This window comes from Papio anubis, chromosome 5 (genome assembly GCF_008728515.1).
Source record: "Papio anubis isolate 15944 chromosome 5, Panubis1.0, whole genome shotgun sequence".
NCBI lineage: Eukaryota > Metazoa > Chordata > Mammalia > Primates > Cercopithecidae > Papio > Papio anubis.
This window is the reverse complement of record NC_044980.1, coordinates 154,652,666-154,673,813: the sequence shown is the minus strand read 5'-3', so window position 1 is coordinate 154,673,813 and position 21,148 is coordinate 154,652,666. Positions and strand designations below refer to the sequence as shown.

Below are 21,148 nucleotides of genomic sequence, written 5' to 3'. Positions count from 1 at the left end.
GGTTCAAGAGATTCTCCTGCCTCAGCCTCCCAAGTAGCTGGGATTACAGGCACCCACCACCACGCCCAGCTAATTTTTGTATTTTTAGTGGAGACAAGGTTTCACCATGTTTGCCAGGCTGGTCTCGAACTCCTGGCCTCAAGAGATCCACCCACCTTGGCCTCCCAAAGTGCTGGAATTACAGGTGTGAGCCACTGCACCAGGCCAACACTGGCATTTTCAAATGATGTTCAGAAGCCTCAATACCTTGTTACTTTAAAAATGAACCATCAGTTTTAGTCTTGTTTTTTTCAGAGCTGCAGTTAAACATGCCATATGTTGACTAATCTGCAAATAATACATCTGTGATCTTTTGTGGAATTTCCCTCCTCCAGACTTCTATTCCAAGCTCCACATGAGTTCAGAAGTGTCTTGTGAGTTATAGTTACTGTGCTTTCCTTCTATGGGCTGAAGATTTTGAAGGCCTCTATGTAGCCACATGTGATTCACATTTTGCATAAAGGAATTAAGTTCAGCAACAGGCAAATATAGCCTTTGTCAAGTATCTACAATCTACTAAATTGCTCTCTTAGGAATAATAAGTAAATATAACACATAATTTTACCCTCAAGAAATGTGTAATATAAGGAAAGAGACCATGTACACTCAGACACCACACTCAAACACAAGTTGTAATAAATAATAGTTGCATGGGAGATAAGTAAGGGTTAGAAGAGTGAAGAGAAGCAAAAACTCGAGTGTAGTGGCTCATACCTATAGTCTGTATTTTGGGAGGCCAAGGCAGCAGGATCGCTTGAGGCCAAGAGTTAGAGTCCAGCTAGGGTAACATAGTGAGGCTCCATCTCTACAGGAAAAATATAAATAAATATTACCCCGCTGTGCTAGTGTGGAGCTGTAGTCCCAGCTACTCAGAAGGGAGAGGTAGGAGGATCACTTGAGCCCAGAAGTTCAAGGCTGCAGTGAACTACGATCATGCCACTGGACTCTAGCCTGGGTGACAGAGTAAGATCCTCTCTCAGAGAGAGAGAGAGAGAGTGAGGGAGAGAGAGAGAGATTGAGAAGAGAGAAGTGTGAGATCACACTTTTGCAGTTCCTTTTTCTCCTTCTGGCACATTTTTCATTTTCAAGACCCCACGTCCTCCATCTATGCTTTCCTGGCCCACCCATTTCCCTCCTCCCCTTACACAGATGGAGAACTTCCTTTCTGGTGTTCTCTCAGCACTCAGCACAGATTGCTAGTGCTTTTATGTGCTGAGCCTTTCCCTTCAACCTGGACTGAAAGAGGATGGCAATCTCGCTGAAGCTGTTTCTTTTTCTTCACAACATATAGGAAAATGTTGCCCTTTTTTGGAGGTAAGCCCTTTTGTTCTTAAAAATTCTATAAGAAAGAATGAGGGGAAAAGGACAAGAAGTTATTAAACTAAATTGAGGACAGGATAGGTATCTCTCTCCATGCTTGAAAATTAAAAGGATATATTAGAAAATTTGGTAGGCAGTTAATGATTTGGACCATCTGTAGTGGCCTCTGTAACATATAAAAGAATACAATCTCCTCTTCATTAATTTCCCATTGTAAATCATGCTGCAAAATAGCAACCATCCTTAGAGACTAAATCTTATGAGTCATGGCTTCATAATAATGCGACCCAGGTTTCATAGACATGTAACACTGAAATATTATATTTTTTTCCAATACTTTTGAACTAATCTATTTAAATTTGCAGTGAGGGAATATTTTGATATACTAACTACAGGGCATTTATTTCCCTATCAACTACTACCACTTATTTTGCATTGTTATTCATGTTAAAATAGATCAGAGTGATCAATTATATGCACAGAACAGAAGTAGAAATAAAAACAAACTTCTTTAAACTTTTTGGAGAGAATTTAAGCATGAAAGCATAAGGTTTTGGCTTTTACAAGCTTGTTAACTCAGAATTCAAATGGCTAAGCCCCAAAAGGAGAAGCTTATATTAGAAAGAATACATGTGAAAGAAAATAAAAATGGATACATCTGACTCTGCTACTATAACCTAGAAACAGGTCCCAAACGATTAGAAAGTTTTGTGAGACCCTGGGAAAACACACACACACACACACACACACGCGCGCGCGCACACACACACACATATGGACTGTCTAGGACCATGATCAGCAATGATTGATTGCCTCAAAGAGTGAGTGGGAGCTATGGCACAATCACAGACGTATCAGTGAGTGCTAACTATGTGGAGGTTATAGTCCATCTCTGGCTGACATTAACAGGTTCAGCAGAAAGGATGTGCCATGTGCCAAGAACATCACTCAACCCTGTTCAAATTTTTGCTTCCAAATAGAATCCCTTTTTGCCCATAGTCCAGAACATTAAAACATTAAACAGGTACAATTTTGTCTGCTCCTCTTGGAAACATTTGACAACTTCTGGAGACAATTTTGATTGTCAGACCTTGGAGGGGGGAAGGTGTTGATATCTAGTGTGTAGATGCCAGCATTGCTGCTAAATATCCTACAATGCACCATGCAACTCTCCTACAACAAAATAATCAGCAAATTTTCTGGCCTAAAATGCCAGTAGTGCTGAGGTTAAAAACTCTGACCTAAAGCATGGCCCATAGTGAAGCAACTTTTGTTATGCCTACTCTATATTCAGACCATGATACACTAACATAAGGCTTATAAAAAAGATAAATAAGACATTTTCTTCATCTTTATCTAGAAATTAAAGTGGAAAGAGGAGTATGCTCTGCAAATAGGAGATCAAATTCCCAGAAATAATTTTCTGTAAATTATTTTTAATAAAAGCATTTTTGTTTCTTTTCTTTTTACATATGTATTTTTAAGAGGGAGAATCTCACTCTATCATCCAGCCTGGAGTGCAATGATACAATCTTGGCTCACTGCAGCTTTGAATACCTGGGTTCAAGCTGTTTTATTAAAATAAATACCTATGAGGAGATACACCTCTATGTAATACAATTTCTGCTGAGTAACAAATTACTCCAAAGCTTAATGGCTGAAAACAACCAAGATTTATTTTCTCACGCTTTCTGTGGTCAGAAATTTGGAAGTGATTTGCCTGGATTTCTGTGACTCAGAGTCTCTAATGAGGTTTCACATAAGCTGTGGGTGAGAGCTGCAGACATATCAAGACTTAAGTGAGTCCAAAGGATCCACTAAGGTCACGCACGTGATTATTAGGCTTCGGTTTTTTTACTGGCTGCTGAACTGACAGCTTCGGATCTCAGCCATGAAGTACGGGCTTCTCCACAGGGCTGCTCAGGATATAGCAGCTGGCTTCTTCATGGCAACAAAGCGAAGGAGAATGAGGGAGGGACGGAAAGAGAGAAACAGCGAGAGACAAAGAGTAAGCAAGTGCAAGATGGAAACAATGGTCTTTTGTAACCCAATATCAGAAGTTGAGCTTGTTTAGGTGATTGTTACTGTAGTTGTTGCTTGTTGTATATTCCTAAATCAAGCTAAAGCTCATTTCTTAGGTTTTGGCTTCTCTGCATATACAAATGTAGATATAAATTAGAACAGAATAGAAACAATAATTTCAATCTATTCTCAAGGGGAGGAATACACAAGAGAATGAAGACCAGGAGATAGAGATCAATGTGGGAACTGCACACCCTATTATATTGAATAAGATACTGAGATTCAATAGATGCAGTAAATTCATACAGATGTGAAAGGTGGATTGCTATTGGAACCTAGGAATCCCAGGACTGCATAATTAACTCTTTATTCTTACAAATAACTTATGTAAATCATTTGTGTGCTGATTTATGTGTTCATAAATTGTATTACTTTAAATTATTAACAACATTATGATTATTTATTTTTTACCTCCCTGCATTAGTTAGGTTTAGGTTTCTCTGTGTATACAACAAGTAATAACTACAGCAATGATCACCTAAACAAAGTCAACTTTTTTTCCATCTCTGGAAAAAGAGAAGAGAAGTCTAGAGGTAGATAAGCCAAAGCAGGTAAGAAGGCTCCACGCTGTGATTCAGGGCCCCAGGCTCCTATCGTTCTGCTCCATCACTCTCTCTAGTGCTTCTATTTTCAAGTTCACTTCATGATCCAAGACAGTTGTGGGAATTCTAAAATATCATTGCATGACAAGGAAAGATGGAAGATAGAAGAAAAAGGTCCCATTTTTTTCCAGTCAATTTTAGCTCCAAATGATCCAACTTTCTCAAAATTGTATATAATGTTTCCCTTTACATCTTATTGGCCATAACTAAGTCACAAGGCCACATCTAACTGTAAAGAAGATGGGAAAACATGGTTATTTATTCTGTGCAGCAACATGTTCAAGTATTTTTAAAGATTCTAACACTAAGATGGAAGAGAGTAGATAGCAAAGTAAGAAAATGGCTGTCTTTGCTTTTCTGTGTTATAAAAGAAATGCTTTCCCACTAAAAACTGTAAACAGTAAAGTAGAAAAATGAGATAAAATGATACCTATACTCCCATTTTCCCCAAGATAAGCATTTTTTTCTTTCTTTTTGTAAAAATTTCTATTTTCAGTTTTTATGGGTTCATAGGAGTTGTACGTATTTATGGAGTAAATGAGATATTTTGATACAGTTATGCAATGTGTAACAATCATATCAGGGTAAATGTGGCATTCATCACCTCAAGCATTTATATTTTGTGGTACAAACCATCCATTTATACTCTTTTCATTATTTTGAAATTCACAACTAAATTATTATTATTGACTGTTGTGCTTGCAAATATTAGATCGTATTAATTCTATATAACTACTCTTTGTACCCATCAACCATCCCCACTTTCTCTCCAAACCTCCAACTACCTTTTGCAGCCTCTGGTAACCATCAGCTTCTCTCTCTCTCTGTGAGTTCAATTGTTTTAATTTTTAGTTCTCACAAATCAGTAAGAACACGTGAAGTTTGTCTTTTTGTGCCTGGCTTAAGTTAACATAATTGTCAGAAGTTCCATCCATGTTTTTGTAAATAACAGTATCTCATATATTTTATGGATGAATAGTGCACCATTGTGTATATGTGTCACATTTTCTTTATCCATTCATTTGTTGATGGACACTTAGATTGCTTCCAAATCTTGGCTATTGTGAACAGAGCTGCAATGAATATGGGAGTGCAGATATGTCTTCAATAAACTGATTTCTTTTCTTTTGGGTATATACCCAGCAGTGGGATTGCTGGATCGTATGGTAGCTCTTTTTAGTTTTGCGAGGAACCTCAAAACTGTTCTACATAGTAGTTTTACTAACTTACATTTTCATCAACAGTGTACAAGGGTTCTCTTTTCTCCATATCCTCACTAGCATGTATTATTGTCGGTCTTTTGGATAAAAGCCATTTTAACTGTAGTGAGATGACACCATACTGTAATTCTGATTTGCATTTCTCAGATTATTATATCAATGAAGTTAAACACTTTCTCATATACCTCTTTGCCATTTGTATGTCTTATTTTGAGAAATGTCTATGCAGATATTGGAGAAAGGACAGTCTCTTCAATAAATGGTGCTGGGAAAATGATATCCACATGCAGAAGAATGAAACTAGATGCCTATGTCTTGCCATATACAAAATAAACTTGAAATGGATTAAAGACTTAAATCTAAGACCTTAGACTGAAACTACAAAAAGGAAACATTTGGAAAATTTCCCAGGACATTGCTCTGGGAAAAGATTTCTTGAGTAATACCCCACAAGCACAGGGGACCAAAGCAAAAATGGACAGATAGAATCACATCAAATTAAAAAGCTCTGGTCAGCAAAAGAAGCAATCAACAAAGTGAAGAGACAACCCACAGAATGGGAGAAAATATCTGCAAACTATCCGTCTGACAAGGGATTGATAGCCAGAGTATATAAAGAGCTCAAACAACTCTAGAGGAAAAAAATTAGCTTATGAGTTAAAGACAGGTAAAATACCTGAATAGACATTTCTCAAAAGAAAACATACAAATGGCAAACAGGTATAGGAAAAGGTGCTCGACATCACTGATCATCAGATAAATGAAAATCAAAACCACAATAAGGTATCATCTCACTCCAGTTAAAACAACTTTTGTCCAAAACATGAGCAATAGCAAATGTTGGCAAGGATGTTTAGAAAAGGGAATCCTCATTCACTGTTAGTGGGAATCTAAATTAGTACAACCACTATGGAAAACAGTTTAGAAGCTCCTCAATAAACGATAAATAAAGCTATCATATGAGTCAGCAATCCCACTGCTACGTATACACCCCCAAAAAAGGCAATCAATATATTGAAGAGGTATCTGCGCTCCCATGTTTATTGCAGCACTAATCTGAAGTTAAGAACTTTGTAACTTCCCTATGTATTTTCTTCCCACGCTCTCCTCAATACAAAGCTTGAGGGTTGTTTCTTTTTATATTTTATATGAGGGGATGCTCTGGACTTATAAAAAATGAGAATAAAATAAAAAAGGGTGTAGAGTGAAGACAGGAAAGCTACACTCATTTTGAGGATTTATATGAGGACAAAGATGGCCAATTATGTCCTAAAATAAAGGAACTTGAAAGTAAATAGGATTGTTTATTGCAGTCAGCAGGGTGTTTTAGGATCTTTGTAACAACATATACATTATGACATGTCCCGGGAATTTCATCTGGATGATTAGAATATTCTACAAAAAGAGAAGACTAAAATAAAGTTTGATGATACACTAATGTTGACTATCCAGTCATGAGATAATGACACCCTAGAGAATGGTGGGTAAAGTGAAATGGAAGGAAAGGATGAAACAAAGTAACTTTGCAAAAGTTGGAAATGATGGGATGTGTGTAAGCTGGTAAGCTGAATAAATAATTAATTATAAGATTTGTTTTCCTCATTTGAGGGTATGAATAAAATCAAATGATAAGTAGTAAAGTAGGGAGGAGAGAGATAAGCTATACATAATATTTAAGGAGATTTGAGGTTCATATAGATGAGGGTCAGGATCCCCACTAGGGATGGGTATGCACTGGAGACATGTTTGTTTGCTTGGGTGGTTTTGTTTTTGGTTTTGTTTTTGCTCTCAGCTTCAACTTTGTTCTTGCTTCAGTACTTGTTTGTGAAAGGACTAGTTCCATGATGAAGACCACTTGAAAATCACTGCAGCAATGTTGGTAGTAAGACAACTGGTGTCAGTTGCTGGTAGGATCCAGGGTGAGAAACTGAGTTAGCAGGTATATTATTTCATCCATGCAGAATACTGGCTTCGTTGTTTGTAATGTTCTTCAGATTCCTAACATTTCCCAAGAGTTATGTGAATAAATTTTTCTTCTCTTGCCAAATGCCAAATGATCAGTGTCTTATGTGGAATTAAAAATAATGGAGTAAATTACACTCAAATTGTTTTACCCATCTCTTAACTCAGAAGTCATTCTAGGTGTTGTGGTCCCCCCCCGCCCCCGCCCCGCCGACAATGGATAAGCAAATGCTAAAATTTTGTTTTTGTTTCTTGAAACAGAATCTCATCATGTTGCCCAGACTGGAGTGCAGGGGCCCAATCTTGGCTCACTTCGACCTGCACTTCTGGTGTTCAAGCCATTCTCGTGCCTCAACCCCACGAGCTGGGATTACAGGCATGTACCACCACCCCCAGCTGATATTTGTATTTTTAGTAGAGACTGGGTTTCGCCATGTTGCCCATGTTAATCTTGAACTCCTGACCTCAGGTGATCTGCCTGCCTCAGTCTCCCAAAATGTTGGGATTACAGGCATAAGCCATCATGCCCAACCACAAATGCTGGCGTTTTGCCTGTTCTTGTTAAAACTCCAGAACTCAAATTCATCCTGCAATCAGAATTTGAAAGTTTTCCAAAAGGTCACTAAACAGCTGCCATAGATCTGGTCTTCTTCAATGCTACAGGGGTCAATGGATCAAGTATGATTGTTTCACTATTAGAGATGTAACTCTTTTAAAGTTGTATATTCTAGAAGTCTGAAAAAACTGAATTTGAGTCCCAATTCTCAAATAGAAAATTATATTGCTGTCTAACACATGGAGATTTGGGAAGAATTAAAGAAAGACATGTATAAAACTTCTAGCTTGGATCACCAAACTAAGATAGTGTATAGGGTCAACTAGTAATTCCTAGTAACTATTAAGGGCCAAGTTAGGTATCTTATGCTCATGATATGTGAATCATAGAACATCCTGAAAAACAGGCTATGCAACCTTCACTCTACAAATCAGAAACTAATGCCTAGTGTGGCAAAGTAAAATTCCATTACTAACATAGTTAATGGTGGTGGGGAGGGGAAAACTGAGATGCAAATTCAGATTTGTAGAAATTCAAAGTCAGTACTCATTGCAATATGAAACTTATAGTCAACCTGGAATCTAAACTTTCCTATTATTATCATTAACCTCTAATTTAGCTAAAACAATAAATGTGATTATATAATACTTTATTATTATCATGTCTATTTTTTGGCAAACTGACATATATGGCAGAGTTAATAAGTATTTATTAAGCACCTAGTAGATATATTAGGTTCTGCACTAGTTTAGAAACATAGTAATATGACAAAATTTCCACAAATTTCTAAGATTTCCCAAATTTAAAAGTATGCTGAATTCAAATATTGGCGGCATTGTAGCAAAAAATGGGTATTCTAATTTAAGATTTCTGGGTTATAAATTGGCAAATTAACTTTGGACAGTAATTAGGTGTTATCTACTATAATGAAAAACATTGAATATCTGATTCCTCTTTAGCTTCATAACCCAGATATCTTTTACATCTGGAAGAAGATATACATATAGATATTCATTGCAAGATTATTTACAATAGAAAAAAATATGATAAAATTCTAAAGTTCAGTGGAAAGGCAAAGGTTAATTATGTTTTGTTAATGCTCTGGAATAATTTGAGCAGTTACAAAGATGAAGAAGATTTATACAGAAAAAAATGCTAAGATATTGTTGAGATAAGAAAGTCTCAGAAAAAGTTTTGTATCAACATTTGTTTGAAAAACATAGTATTATATTTTTAACTTTCCTGTTTGCAAAATAGGAAACATCTGGATAGAGAGGTTAAATAAATTTCCAAGGGTCACACAGATACTTGAATTCAAACTTAGATCTATCTGATGGCTATAGACCATGCTTCACTGAAAAGAATCAGAGTTACTAGAAATGCAAAGAATATCAGAGATTGTTTAGTTCAGTGGCTTGTTCCCTGTACATCTAAGGGCCTGAGAAGGAGTTTCTTTGGTGTTTGCCCTTTCCCCCCGCCCACCTCTTTCTACTCTAACCAGAGAAGTTGCAAATGTTTATTGCTTTTTATTTCAGAGTTTGATGAAATAAAAAGTTTCAAGTGTTCTATTGCTATCTGAAATCTAGTACTTCAGATTAAAAATAAGGACCTTGAAGCCCAGAGAGTGAAACAAGGTTTCCCAGTTACAAAAAGAAGAGCTAGAAATCAGAACTTTGTCCTCCAAAGCCAGGGTGACTTCTAGTGTACCCTTCTGACGCTATTCATTCTTAGATCTTAGCCTACGTGCCTCTGTGAACAGTAAGAAGAACGTTACTACTAGAAAAACAGTGATGTACAGGGAATTATCTTAGGGAGGCATCGGGGACCAAACAAGGGAAACTTGGGCCTAAAAAGGGAAAACTGAAATGCAAGATGGATAAGAAAGGGTGAGGAGACTTTCTTCAAAACATTTTTGCTTTCAACATCCATTTTCAGTGGTTCTGCTATTCTCCTGGAGCAGGAATAAATTTTCAAAGGGGACTAATTGCACTCTCTTGGGGGAAAAAAGTAAGTGCTTCACAGTTTAATTGAATGTGGATAGATTAGTTTCCGCCGATGGTTTATTTGTCTTCTTTTAGTAATGGAGACTCACTGAAAATGAGCAGCCAATGAGCAGAGGAAACCGACTCTTAGATCCTAAGCTGATGGGTGCTTGGAGTGTAAACACTGGTCTCATGTCCTCTGTTGCAATTTCAGGACATATCTTTTTTCTTTCATTCATGCCTCATTATTAGTTCCTGTGGCCTTTGCTGACCACCCATATGTTTCAAATTCAGAAATACTTTATTGCAGTGTTGTATGAAAATACTGGACTAGAAAACAGGACACCTGCTTTAAATATGGGAGAAAATTGCTATTAAAGCCACAGCATCTCCACTTTGTCATTTATAATGAGTTCACAAAAAAGTTGTTTAAATAATATTTATTTATTAATGTTTAGGAGCTATCACTGCTTTCTCTCTTGAGACACTTCTTTCCAGGTGAAAGGAGGTCAGGTAATGTACCTATTGGCTTCTCTCTGCCTCTTGACATACTGACCTTCCAGAACAGCAGAGTGATCTTATCTGATACCAGAATAATACACTGGTCAGTCTCAGTGTAGCTCCTTCTTTTTTCATTGTAAGTCACGAATTCTCATTTTATCCTCTGGCAGCATATTTTTCTGCATCAAGCCTGACCCAGCTGGTATTGACTAAGACAGGGAGAGAGAGTCAGTCTAATTCTCGTGTTAGTTACTTGACCTATTTGTTTCTCATGCTATCCTACAGCCAGTAATGCAGATAATAATTTGACCTTCATCTGCCACTCCTTTTTTTTTCTCTTTTATTTCCCTCTCTTTGTTTCTCAAACACTTATGAGGAAGATGTAAAGATGTGGCTCCTCCAAGACCTTTGCATCACCAATATGTCAGTCATTCTTCTAGATTTGGGGATGCTATGGTGCCATTGACAGATAATAGCTTTTCAAATAGAGCTTTCCATCTGTGGAGGAAACAAACAACAAAAGCAATAAACAAATCTATAAGATGATTATTTTAAGATAATGTTAGGGACAGAATCTTTGACTGGACTTACTTCAGACTGAATAGTAATAGGCAGTTGAGCTGGTGTCTGAAAAGGGAGAAATAGTCAGGCCTGTGAAAATTTGGGGAAAGAACATTTCAGGCAGTGAAAAGAGCAAGTGAAAAATAATTTGACAGGTTCAAGGACCAAAATGAGCAAGGCTAATATGACTGTGACAAAAGTGATGTGTGGGAGAAAATGTAGGGAAATTGAAACCAAGCGGTAGACAAAACCTTCCTACTCAAATGAAAGAAATGAAAGATAAATTATTTGAGAAAATATTATAGGCATGTTCTTGTCTTTTAGGTGATCAAAGAAAGGGAGGGATGTAGAGAGATAAGAAGATAGACTGATAGACAGGCATTCAGATCTTTCCTTAAAGTACTTTGGGAATATTATGAAGAACAATGAGTTTTATTACTGAAAGAGTGATATCTATTCTTTTTGCTTTTGTTTTACTTATGTTTTATGCTCAACATCAATTTTTCTTTCCACATTTTAATATTTTCATATGATCAAGCACAAATATAAGCAGCATGTCTCTATCAGTTTGTCACCTCCCTGTGTAATACACACACACACATATTCAGAGAGAGAGAGAGAGAGAGAGAGAGAGAGACTGAAAGAGAGAGAACCTGAGGATCTCTGGGGATTTGAAAGAGATAGACAACTGATAGCTGGAAATCACAACAATATCTGGGTTGTTTTAGGTACATCTCTATCATCAATCAGGGATTTGAACAAGCCTTCCTGACCTTAATATTTTTATGAAGTAAAAATCAGAGAAATCCCTGTGATATGGTTTGGCTGTGTCCCTACCCAAATCTCATTTTTAATTCCCTGTGTTGTGACAGGGACCTAGTAAGAGATAATTGAATCGTTAGGGCAGATCTTTCCCATGCTCTCCTCATGAGAGTGGGTAAGTCTCACAAATCTGATGGTTATTATAAGCGGGAGTTTTCCTGCACAAGCTCTCTTTGCCTGCCACTATCCACGTAAACTGTGACTTGCTCCTTCTTGCCTTCCACCATGATTATGAGGCTTCCCCAGCTATGTGGGACCATAAGACCAATTAAACCTCTTTGTTTTATAAATTGCCCAGTCTTGGGTATGTCTTTATCAGCAGCATGAAAATGGACTAATACAGTAAATTGGTATCAGTAGAGTGGGGTGCTGCTGAAAAGATACTCAAAAATGTGGAAGCGACTTTGGAACTGGGTAACAGGCAGGGGTTGGAACAGTTTGGAGGACTCAGAAAGACAAGATGGTATGGGAAAGTTTGGAACTTCCTAGATACTTATTGAATGGCTTTGCCCAAAATGCTGATAGTGATTTGGAAATAAAGTCCAGGCTGAGGTGGTCACAGATGGAAATGAGGACGTTGTTGGGAACTGGAGCAAAGGTGACTCTTGTAATATTTTAGCAGAGACTGGTGACATTTTCCCCCTGTCCTAGAGATTTCTGGAACTTTGAACTTGAGTGAGATGATTTAGGATATCTAGTGGAAGAACTTTCTAAGCAGCAAAGCATTCAAGAGGTGACTTAGGTGCTGTTAAAGGCATTCAGTTTTGTAAGGGAATCAGAACATAAACGTTCAGAAAATTTGCAGCCTGACAATGTGATAGAAAAGAAAATTCCATTTTCTGAGGAGAAAGTCAAACTGACTGCAGAAATTTGCATAAGTAATGAGGAGTAGAATGTTAATATCCAAAACAATGGGGAAAATGTTCCCGGGGCATGTCAGAGGTCTTCACAGCAGGCCTCCCATCACAAGCCTGGAGGCCTAGGAGAAAATGGTTTCCCAACCCAGCCCAGGGTCCCCATGCTGTGTGCATTCTAGGACTTGGTGTCCTGCATCCCAGTCATTCCAGCCATGAGTAAAAGGGGCCAAGGTACAGCTTGGGCTGTTGCTTCAGAGGGTGGAAGCTCTAAACTTTGGCAGCTTCCATGTGTTTGTTGAGCCTGTGAGTGCACAGAAGTCAAGAAATGGGGTTTGGTAACCTACATCTAGATTTTACGTGATAAAGACATACCTGAGACTGGGCAATATGGAAATGCATGGATGCCCAGGTAGAAGTTTGCTACAGGGGCAGGGCCCTGTGGAGAACCTCTGTGAGGGCAGTGTGGGAGGGAAATGTGGGGTGGGAGCCCCAACACAGAGTCCCTACCGGGGCACTGCCTAGTGCAGCTGTGAGAAGAGGGCCACAGTCCTCCAGACACCAGAATGGTAGATCCACTGACACCTTGCACTCTGCTCCTGGAAAAGCCACAGACCTCAATGCCAACCATGAAAGCAGCCAGGAGGGGGGCCATACCCTGCAAAGCCACAAGGAGCTGCCCATGACCATGGGAACCCACCTTTTGCATCACTGTGATGTGGATATGAGACGTGGAGTCAAAGGAGATCATTTTGGATCTTTAAGATTTGACTGTCACACTGGATTTCAGACTTGCACAGGGCCTGTAGCCCCTTTGTTTTCACCAATGTCTCCAGTTTGGAATGGCTGTATTTATCCAATGCCTATACCTCCGTTGTACCTAGGAAGTAACTAACTTGCTTTTGATTTTACAGGCTCATAGGCAGAAGGGACTTGCCTTGTCTCAGATGAGACTTTGGACTTGCGGACTTTAGAGTTAATGCTGAAATGAGTCAAGACTTTGGGGGACTGTTGGGAAGGCATGACTGATTTTTAAATGTGAGGCCATGAGATTTCAGAGGGGCTGGGGCAGAATGACATAGTTTGGCTGTGTCCCTACTCTAATCTCATCTTGAATTCCCACATTTTGTGACAGAGACCTGGTGGGAGGTAATTGAATCATATGGGCAAGTCTTTCTCATGTTGTTCTCATAATAGTGAGTAAGTCTTATGACATCTGATGGTTATTACAAGGGAGGATTTTCCTGCACAAGCTCTTTTTTCCTGCTGCCATCTACGTAAGATGGAACTTGCTCCTCCTTGCCTTTCACCATGATTGTGAGGCCTCCTCAGCCATGTGGAACCATAAGTCCAATTAAACCTCTTTTTTTTTTTTTTTTTTTTTGTAAATCACCCAGTCTCAGCTATGTCTTTATCAGCAGCATGAAAATGGACAAATACACCCTACTATTCCTTTATCTTAACTATCCAAAGGACTTAAATACTTTTGATTCTATCTCTGAAACTTTTTTTTTTCTTCAAATTATTGCCCTCTTTTATCTCCATATTAACTAGATAGAATCTTTCTGATCATCTTCCTATTTTTTTCTATATTATCTGCCTTTTCATCCACTTTATTCCACAATTTTTGGAGATATAATAACAATGCAGCATAGAAAGTGGAGGACAAAGAAAAATGATCAAGAACAATATTAATGTATGCAGCTCATTTAGCCAACAAACAGCACAATGCTCCTGTGAATTTATTCATTCTCAGAACAGTAGGTTGAGAAAGGTGGAGTAAACATACTTAATTCTGCAGTGTTGACATTGAGTGGGAGCCAAAGTCTTGAGCTATTTGAAATAGCAGGCCATATATGGATGGTATGAGAAATGATTTTTTTGTGGCCCACAGAGTTGCATTTTGTTTTTTAATAAATTAGATTTTGAGTTTTAAATTTGAGGAAATTTCACACAACCATCAGTCAGCCTCTTTTTTAAAAATGAGAAGATCAGGCATATACGGCCTGAATTTTTGCATGATAACAACTATTTGGCACTGAGTGGAAGTTGTCCCCTTTGGAGAAGATACGCAGACTCATGACTTTGTTCATCACTTCCCTGCTCACTCCATGAATTTATATTTTCTTTGTTGCTCTTATAGGACACGGACTTTATGACTTATGACTTAAGAGAATGCTGAATGAGTTCAATAAATTGGTAAGGTAATTACATTAGGTAGCCGTGGCCTTGTATACTTTCCTCTCATTCTATTTGCCCTACAGCCATTCACAAACCCCAGATATGCTCCAGTTTCCTCATCTGCAATATGAAGATTATAATATTGACCTAAGTAGTTTAAAGTATTGAAAGCTCACTGGAAAGCAATTTAGAGTTTAATTACTAAGTAGCTATTGCTGAAGAAGATTTGATTGAAATTATTGGAATAGTGCTAGGATTTCTACAATAAGAACTGGTAATCTGGAGTTAAAGCTGCCTCCGTCAGTATAATGGGCCTCTGTTTTGGAAGATTCCAGGCATCTATATAACCTTCTTTTGATACAATAGTGATTTTTTCATTGGAGAAGAAACCTTTCCTTCATAAGAATTCACTTGGTTTATTTGTGGTGGTGTTGAATTCACCTCTAAAATTAGGAGTATCAGACTTGAACAATTTAAGGCATTGTAACCCTCTCTCATTTCCGTCCCTCATACACACAGTGTGCTTACTTCAGACATGGTCATGTGGGTATACAAACCGGAACTAATGATGCAGATAACATACTCATGGGATTTTCGTTGAGATGGTTAAAAAATCATTTGACTCTGATTCCTGTTTATACTTGAGGTAGTGAGGATGGAACTTTGGACTGCCAGGGGCCACCTCATAGAGAAAGCCTCAAAGAAAGTGCATCTAACACAAGTCAGAGAAAGCCAGCTGAATGATGGATGAGTATAAAGAAAAGAGGGATAAACCCCACAATATTGTTTGAACACGGATTAAACTGTTTCTGAATTTAGTGCTTACCCTGCACATTCCAGTATCAATCCTTCTCTCGCACTCCCCACTTTGCTTGATGAATACGTTTAAATTTGTTTCTGTGAATTGTAAGGTAGTAAAGTATAGATTGCAGATTAATCCTTATCTATGCTGATATCTATCTATCTATCCATCTATCTATCTATCTATCTATCTATCTATGCATTTATCTATCCATCTATCTGCAGCATCCAAATTTAGTCATTTCAACATTATCGTTTATTAAACTGGGTCACTTGAATAACCCACATTTTATCTATTTCTGAATATGTTTTGTTTCCCCAAAATAAGATGTAGGAATTTTCATGTAATTTTAGTATTCATCTGAACTATTGGAGGAAGGAAGAATTCATACGTAATAAATAGTCTAGGTTATTCTAGGAACTTTCAATGCCTTTGATTCAGAGAATACACAAAATGGCACAAATCTTTGAAGACATCTCAGTCTTCACCAACTCAACCTCAGTAAACTTCAACACAAATCAGCCCATTTTCTGAATACTTGAGAAAACTTCAGTATGAGTTCTGTATTAGATAATATGGAATTATTATTAATATGTTAGACTTGGTAACAGAATGTTGAGTAGAAAATGATTTTGATTCTTAGGCAATGCACACTGAAGCATTTAGAGAAGTATCATGATGTCTGCAAATTATTTTCAAGTTTGTTTGTTTTAAAATACATATATATGTACTGATATTAGTACACAAATTTTGTTTTCGAAAATGACTCCTCCACCATGAAAAATGCTTATGTTCAGTTCTTCAGTTCTAGAAGGGCATGGAAGAAACCTGATGATGTACCATTATCTCCTTGTCCACAGTGATTGTTTCAGGACTGGCATGAGACTTGAGGTCAATGAGATATATTTCGACTTTTACTTGCTATACTTTGAGCTTGTGAGTCAAGAGAGGGCAACAATTTTGCCAGTTTACAATGAGGACCTCCATGAAAATGAAGTTAGCAAAGAAGAAAATGGAATGGAGAAATAGAAAGAAACTGATAACTGATGAAATTGTTTGACTCCCAGGAACCAGCCGAGTCTAAAATTTCCCCAGAATCTTTAATTTATACAAGCTAATACTTTCATGTTTCTGCTTCATCTAGTTTGAGTTGATGTCCTTTGCAGTTGGAGGACTTCCTGCCAATACATTACAACATCAGCACTTTTGCTATGGTATTTAGCCTTTGAGTTGACAGTCCATTATGTTGTGTATGAATGACCTGTAGGAATTAGTCTTCTTTCATTCAGCCAAAATACAAATTATTTAAGAACATAGACCATCCATGCCTTATAGTCCTGAAATGTTACCCACTGGCTCTTTATATATTATACAGTAGATATTATATAGATGACATTTGCTAATAAGTATTTATATATTAACAGGGAATAATTGTGGATGGTTGCACTTTGTTGAATTGTATTTGATGAATGAACTAGTGACACAAGAGGAGAAAACTGTCCTCCACCCCCAACACACACAAATACCTGCTATCTGTACCAGTAGTATTCAGAAGTCCAATTTGTTTATCTTTGTGGTAATCACTAATATTCATAATATTCAATAACAGCTAACAAAAGTTAATGAACACTTTCTATACACCAGGTACTGTGCTGGGTACTTTTTGTGTATCATCTCATAACTACCTATGAGATAGTCAAATAACTACCCTTTAATGAAATAACTACCCTAACTAATGTATTATTCTCCTCCTTTTGCAGATAAGAAAATGTGAGGCTGATTGTAATTAAAGGATTTTCTCAGTAATTTTGAGTAGTGATATTGGGACTCAAACCCAGGTCAAACCCTATATTCCAAAGACTGTGTTTTGAAACAAGTCCATGAATAAGTTTACAATAAACATAAATTCAACCACCAAAGATTTCATACTTTATCAAATAAGATATGCATTTAAGTCAGCCCATTCCAATTGTTCTTCCAAGTTTGGCAAAAATATATCTAATATTTTATGCCTAATCTGGTAACAGAGAAATACTAAAATTTAGCTTTTATTTATGTAGATTTGGTTCTTTAAAAGTCTGAAAATTAAATCTCTCTGGTTTTGGATTCTGTTTTTGTAAGAATTAGAAAGAGAGTGTTTTATAAAACAGTGTCTTGGTTAAATTATTCGGAGTAACTGATCTTAATTTCTTCAGAGGTCCTCATTAGCTCTAAGTCTCTTATAGTTTATGAAATTATCTAACATGAGAGTTCTTTATTTTGTAAATAAATTAGAAATATCCATGAGGGTGATAGAATGCTCATCTAGAAAGGACAAAATAAAACTGCATTGATTTTTTTATAAAGGAAAAAGAAGTATCAACAGTCCCAGAAAAACTGATGTATTTATTGATCTAAGAGATGACTCATGTTCACCAAATGCATTGAATGCTATTTCTTATGTGATATTTAAATTATGGCTCTATGATTGACTTTTTAAACATAAAACAAATGTTTTGTTTCATTTATTAACCACTAAGTATACATTCTTGTTATGGGAATTCTAGTTCATTTTCAACTATTAGGCAGTGTGTAGCAGCTTTTTGACCTTAAGGAATGAATATATCTAATGATTACACCGAAATTAAAAATATTTTGAAATATCTGGAAGGAAAAAAAAATTAAAAGTAAAAATAAATAAAATTTTAAATCCAGCGAAGTTTATTCTGAAATATTTTAAGAGTTAAATCTTATTTTCCATTTTTTAAAGAACAGTTGGTTCCTGAAACAGAGAAATAAAAAGATGCCATAAAACCCCTATGAATATTAAAAGGTCAAAATTGATTGTGTGAAGTTATTTTTAACCATAGTTTGAAATATCTTTAGCAATCAAGAAGACAGGAGATTTATGCTTCTACTTTTATCTCAGATGATACAAAACCAAAAACTGGCATTAAGTTTTTGTTATTAATTACAGTGTAATGTGTATTTATAAAGTTCTTCTCTAAGAATTATCCATAATGAAAGGAATTTCCAGAGGCCCAAATAAAAGGAGAAAGTGAAAAATTACAGAAGAAATGGTTCTGTACTCTGTTTAGCTTGTTACCATAAATTGACTTTCCCTTTTTAATACCAAAGCAGAGAATTTCTTAACAAAGTTTAGGGAGATTATGGATTCTTTATCTATGTAATTAAACCAATTTCATAGTCTAAAGTTTGAATGACAAAGCTAGACTCTAGCACAATGCAAAGCAGCCAACATTTATGTAAAGATAACGGCCATAGAAAAATCTGATTAAAGGAGGTTTTTAAACGTTGATTTTAAAACTTTATGGAGTATGAAGCAAATGCCAAAAGAAAATGAGTCCTGTGAGTGTAAGCCTTGGATGAAAGGATTATGACTTACATGTCATCTGTATTTCTAATTGAGTAGGTGTTTACGAACATGATAGAACAATATTATTTCTCTATAGGAATACGGATTACAAAGAGAGCCATGCTCTTTCAAAAGGCCTTGTGAACATCTTCACAAGATTACTAGACCCCAGATTCATTATCTCCGTTGTAAATATAAGAAAACCTAATTCAAAGCAGGACCAAAAAAAGAGAAGGAGGCTGTCAGAGATCTATGCTGAGAATATGTATTAGTGCAGGTGTAGAAATTGCCCAGAGATAAACAAGAAAAATCAGTGATTCCGATCAGTGGATCATATGAATCCTGCAGGATTTAAATTACGAAATTTTTAGGTGTACATTTCTTTTATTTAAGATCGATATTTGAAACCTAATGTTTTTGAAACAAAGAGAGATAAAGTAATAGATGCAAAGCACTTGCTTTATAGAATTATTTAATAGTTAATTTTCCTAATATCACAATATAGACTGCAATTAACACATAAACGTGTATACAAATTTCAAAACCAAGTCTACTTTACTAGCTAATCAAAACTGCTAGTATGGAGCAATTTGTGTGCAAAATGCACTGTTTTAAGTATGCAACATACATTAAGTATTATAATCATTATCCTCAAGTGGTCGCTATTATTTCCCCAGTTTATACGTTTAGACACTGGGTGATTAACTGTACCACACATTCAGTTCATAAGTGGCAGGAAGGAGCTTTGAACTCAGACATGTTCCAGAGCCTGTGTTCTTTTGTGTATTTTATTTTATTTTTATTTTTTGGAAACAGAGTCTCACTTTGTCACCCAGGATGGAGTGCAGTGGTGCGATCTTGGCTAACTGCAAGCTCTGCTTCCCAGGTTCACGCCATTTTCCTGCCTCAACCTCCCGAGTAGCTGGGACTACAGGTGCCCGCCACCATGCCCAGCTAATTGTGTGTGGTTTTTCTTTTTTTTGTTTTTTTTTTTTGTTTGTTTGTTTGTTTTGGTATTTTTTAGTAGAAATGGGGTTTCACCGTGTTAGCCAGGACGGTCTCAATCTCCTGACCTCGTGATCCACCCACTTCGGCCTCCCAAAGTGCTGGGATTACAGGCATGAGCCACCGTGCCCGGCCCAGAGCCTGTGTTCTTAACCACGATACTGCACTGCTTTGCTCATAAATGGGAAACACTGTTTTAAAAATAATATCTGACAGGGTTGATTCTGCCTATCTGGTGTTTGCCAGGAACAAAAATGTCATAGTGACACTTGTAGAATTTATATACATTTAGCATCTTTTTAAGATGACTATGAAAGGATCAGCCATTAGAATATTCACTCTAAAACCAAAACCGAGGTGAGAAATTACAGAAAGAATGTAGGTATATAATAAAAATTTTCTGAATATATATATACACACACACACATATATTCTGTACATGTATATGTTTTTAGGTGCACATTTCCTCTGTTTAAAATAGATATCTGAAATCCTCATTTATTTGAACAAAAATAAAGAAATAGATGAAAAGCACTTGTTTTACAGAATTATTTAATAGTTTTACAGAATTATTTAATAGTTAAATCCCATGTTTATATGGAATATATAGAGATGAATTTCAAAAGCATCCTATTAAGTGAAAGAAGCCAGAGGCAAATGACTACATACTATATGACTCCATTTATTTGAAAGAATAGAGAAGTCAAGGCTATAGTAACAAATGCAGATCAATGACTTCCAGGAGACTGACATATGGAAGAAGACTGAGAATGAGCAGGAGGAAAACTCTGGGGGTGATGGTAGTGCTGTCTATGTTGAGTGTGATTCTCTCTCCTTCTGTATGTAATATATATATACACACACATACATGCACATATACACTCATTGAAATATATATGGGCCAGGCACAGTGTTTCATGCCTGCAGTCTCAGCACTCTGGAAGGCTGAGGTGTGCAGATCCATCGAACCCAGGAATTCATTTTCTGCCATTTGTATATTCTGGTTCCTTCTGATCCCTTATTATATTCTGTTCCTTTATTTTCTGAAATGTAGAAAATAAAAGGATATTTTGGATGAAAATCACCTTTTATATGATGAAGTAGCTTATCGAATCTTCATAAATTAAGAAATAACAGTGTGTGACTTGTCTCAAAAGAAGACCTTTATGCAGCCAACAAACATATGAAAAAAAGTTCATCCTCACTGGTCATTAGAGAAATGCACATCAAAACCACAATGAGATACCATCTCATGCCAGTTAGAATAGCGATCATTAAAAAATCAGGAAACAACAGATGCTGGA

At 36.7% G+C, this 21,148-nt stretch overlaps 1 long non-coding RNA gene across 2 annotated transcripts in view; it reads left to right on the top strand.

The window, feature by feature from the left end:
- Window positions 1–999: 999 nt before the first annotated feature.
- Window positions 1,000–21,148, top strand: part of LOC103885553 — a 92,384-nt gene continuing 72,235 nt past the window's right edge. Inside the window, exon 1 of one of the 2 annotated variants that reach the window (XR_648690.4) lies at window positions 1,000–1,353. This is a non-coding gene — a long non-coding RNA (uncharacterized LOC103885553). The remainder of the gene's footprint in view (window positions 1,354–21,148) is intronic. The other variant, XR_648687.4, reaches the window with a different exon arrangement.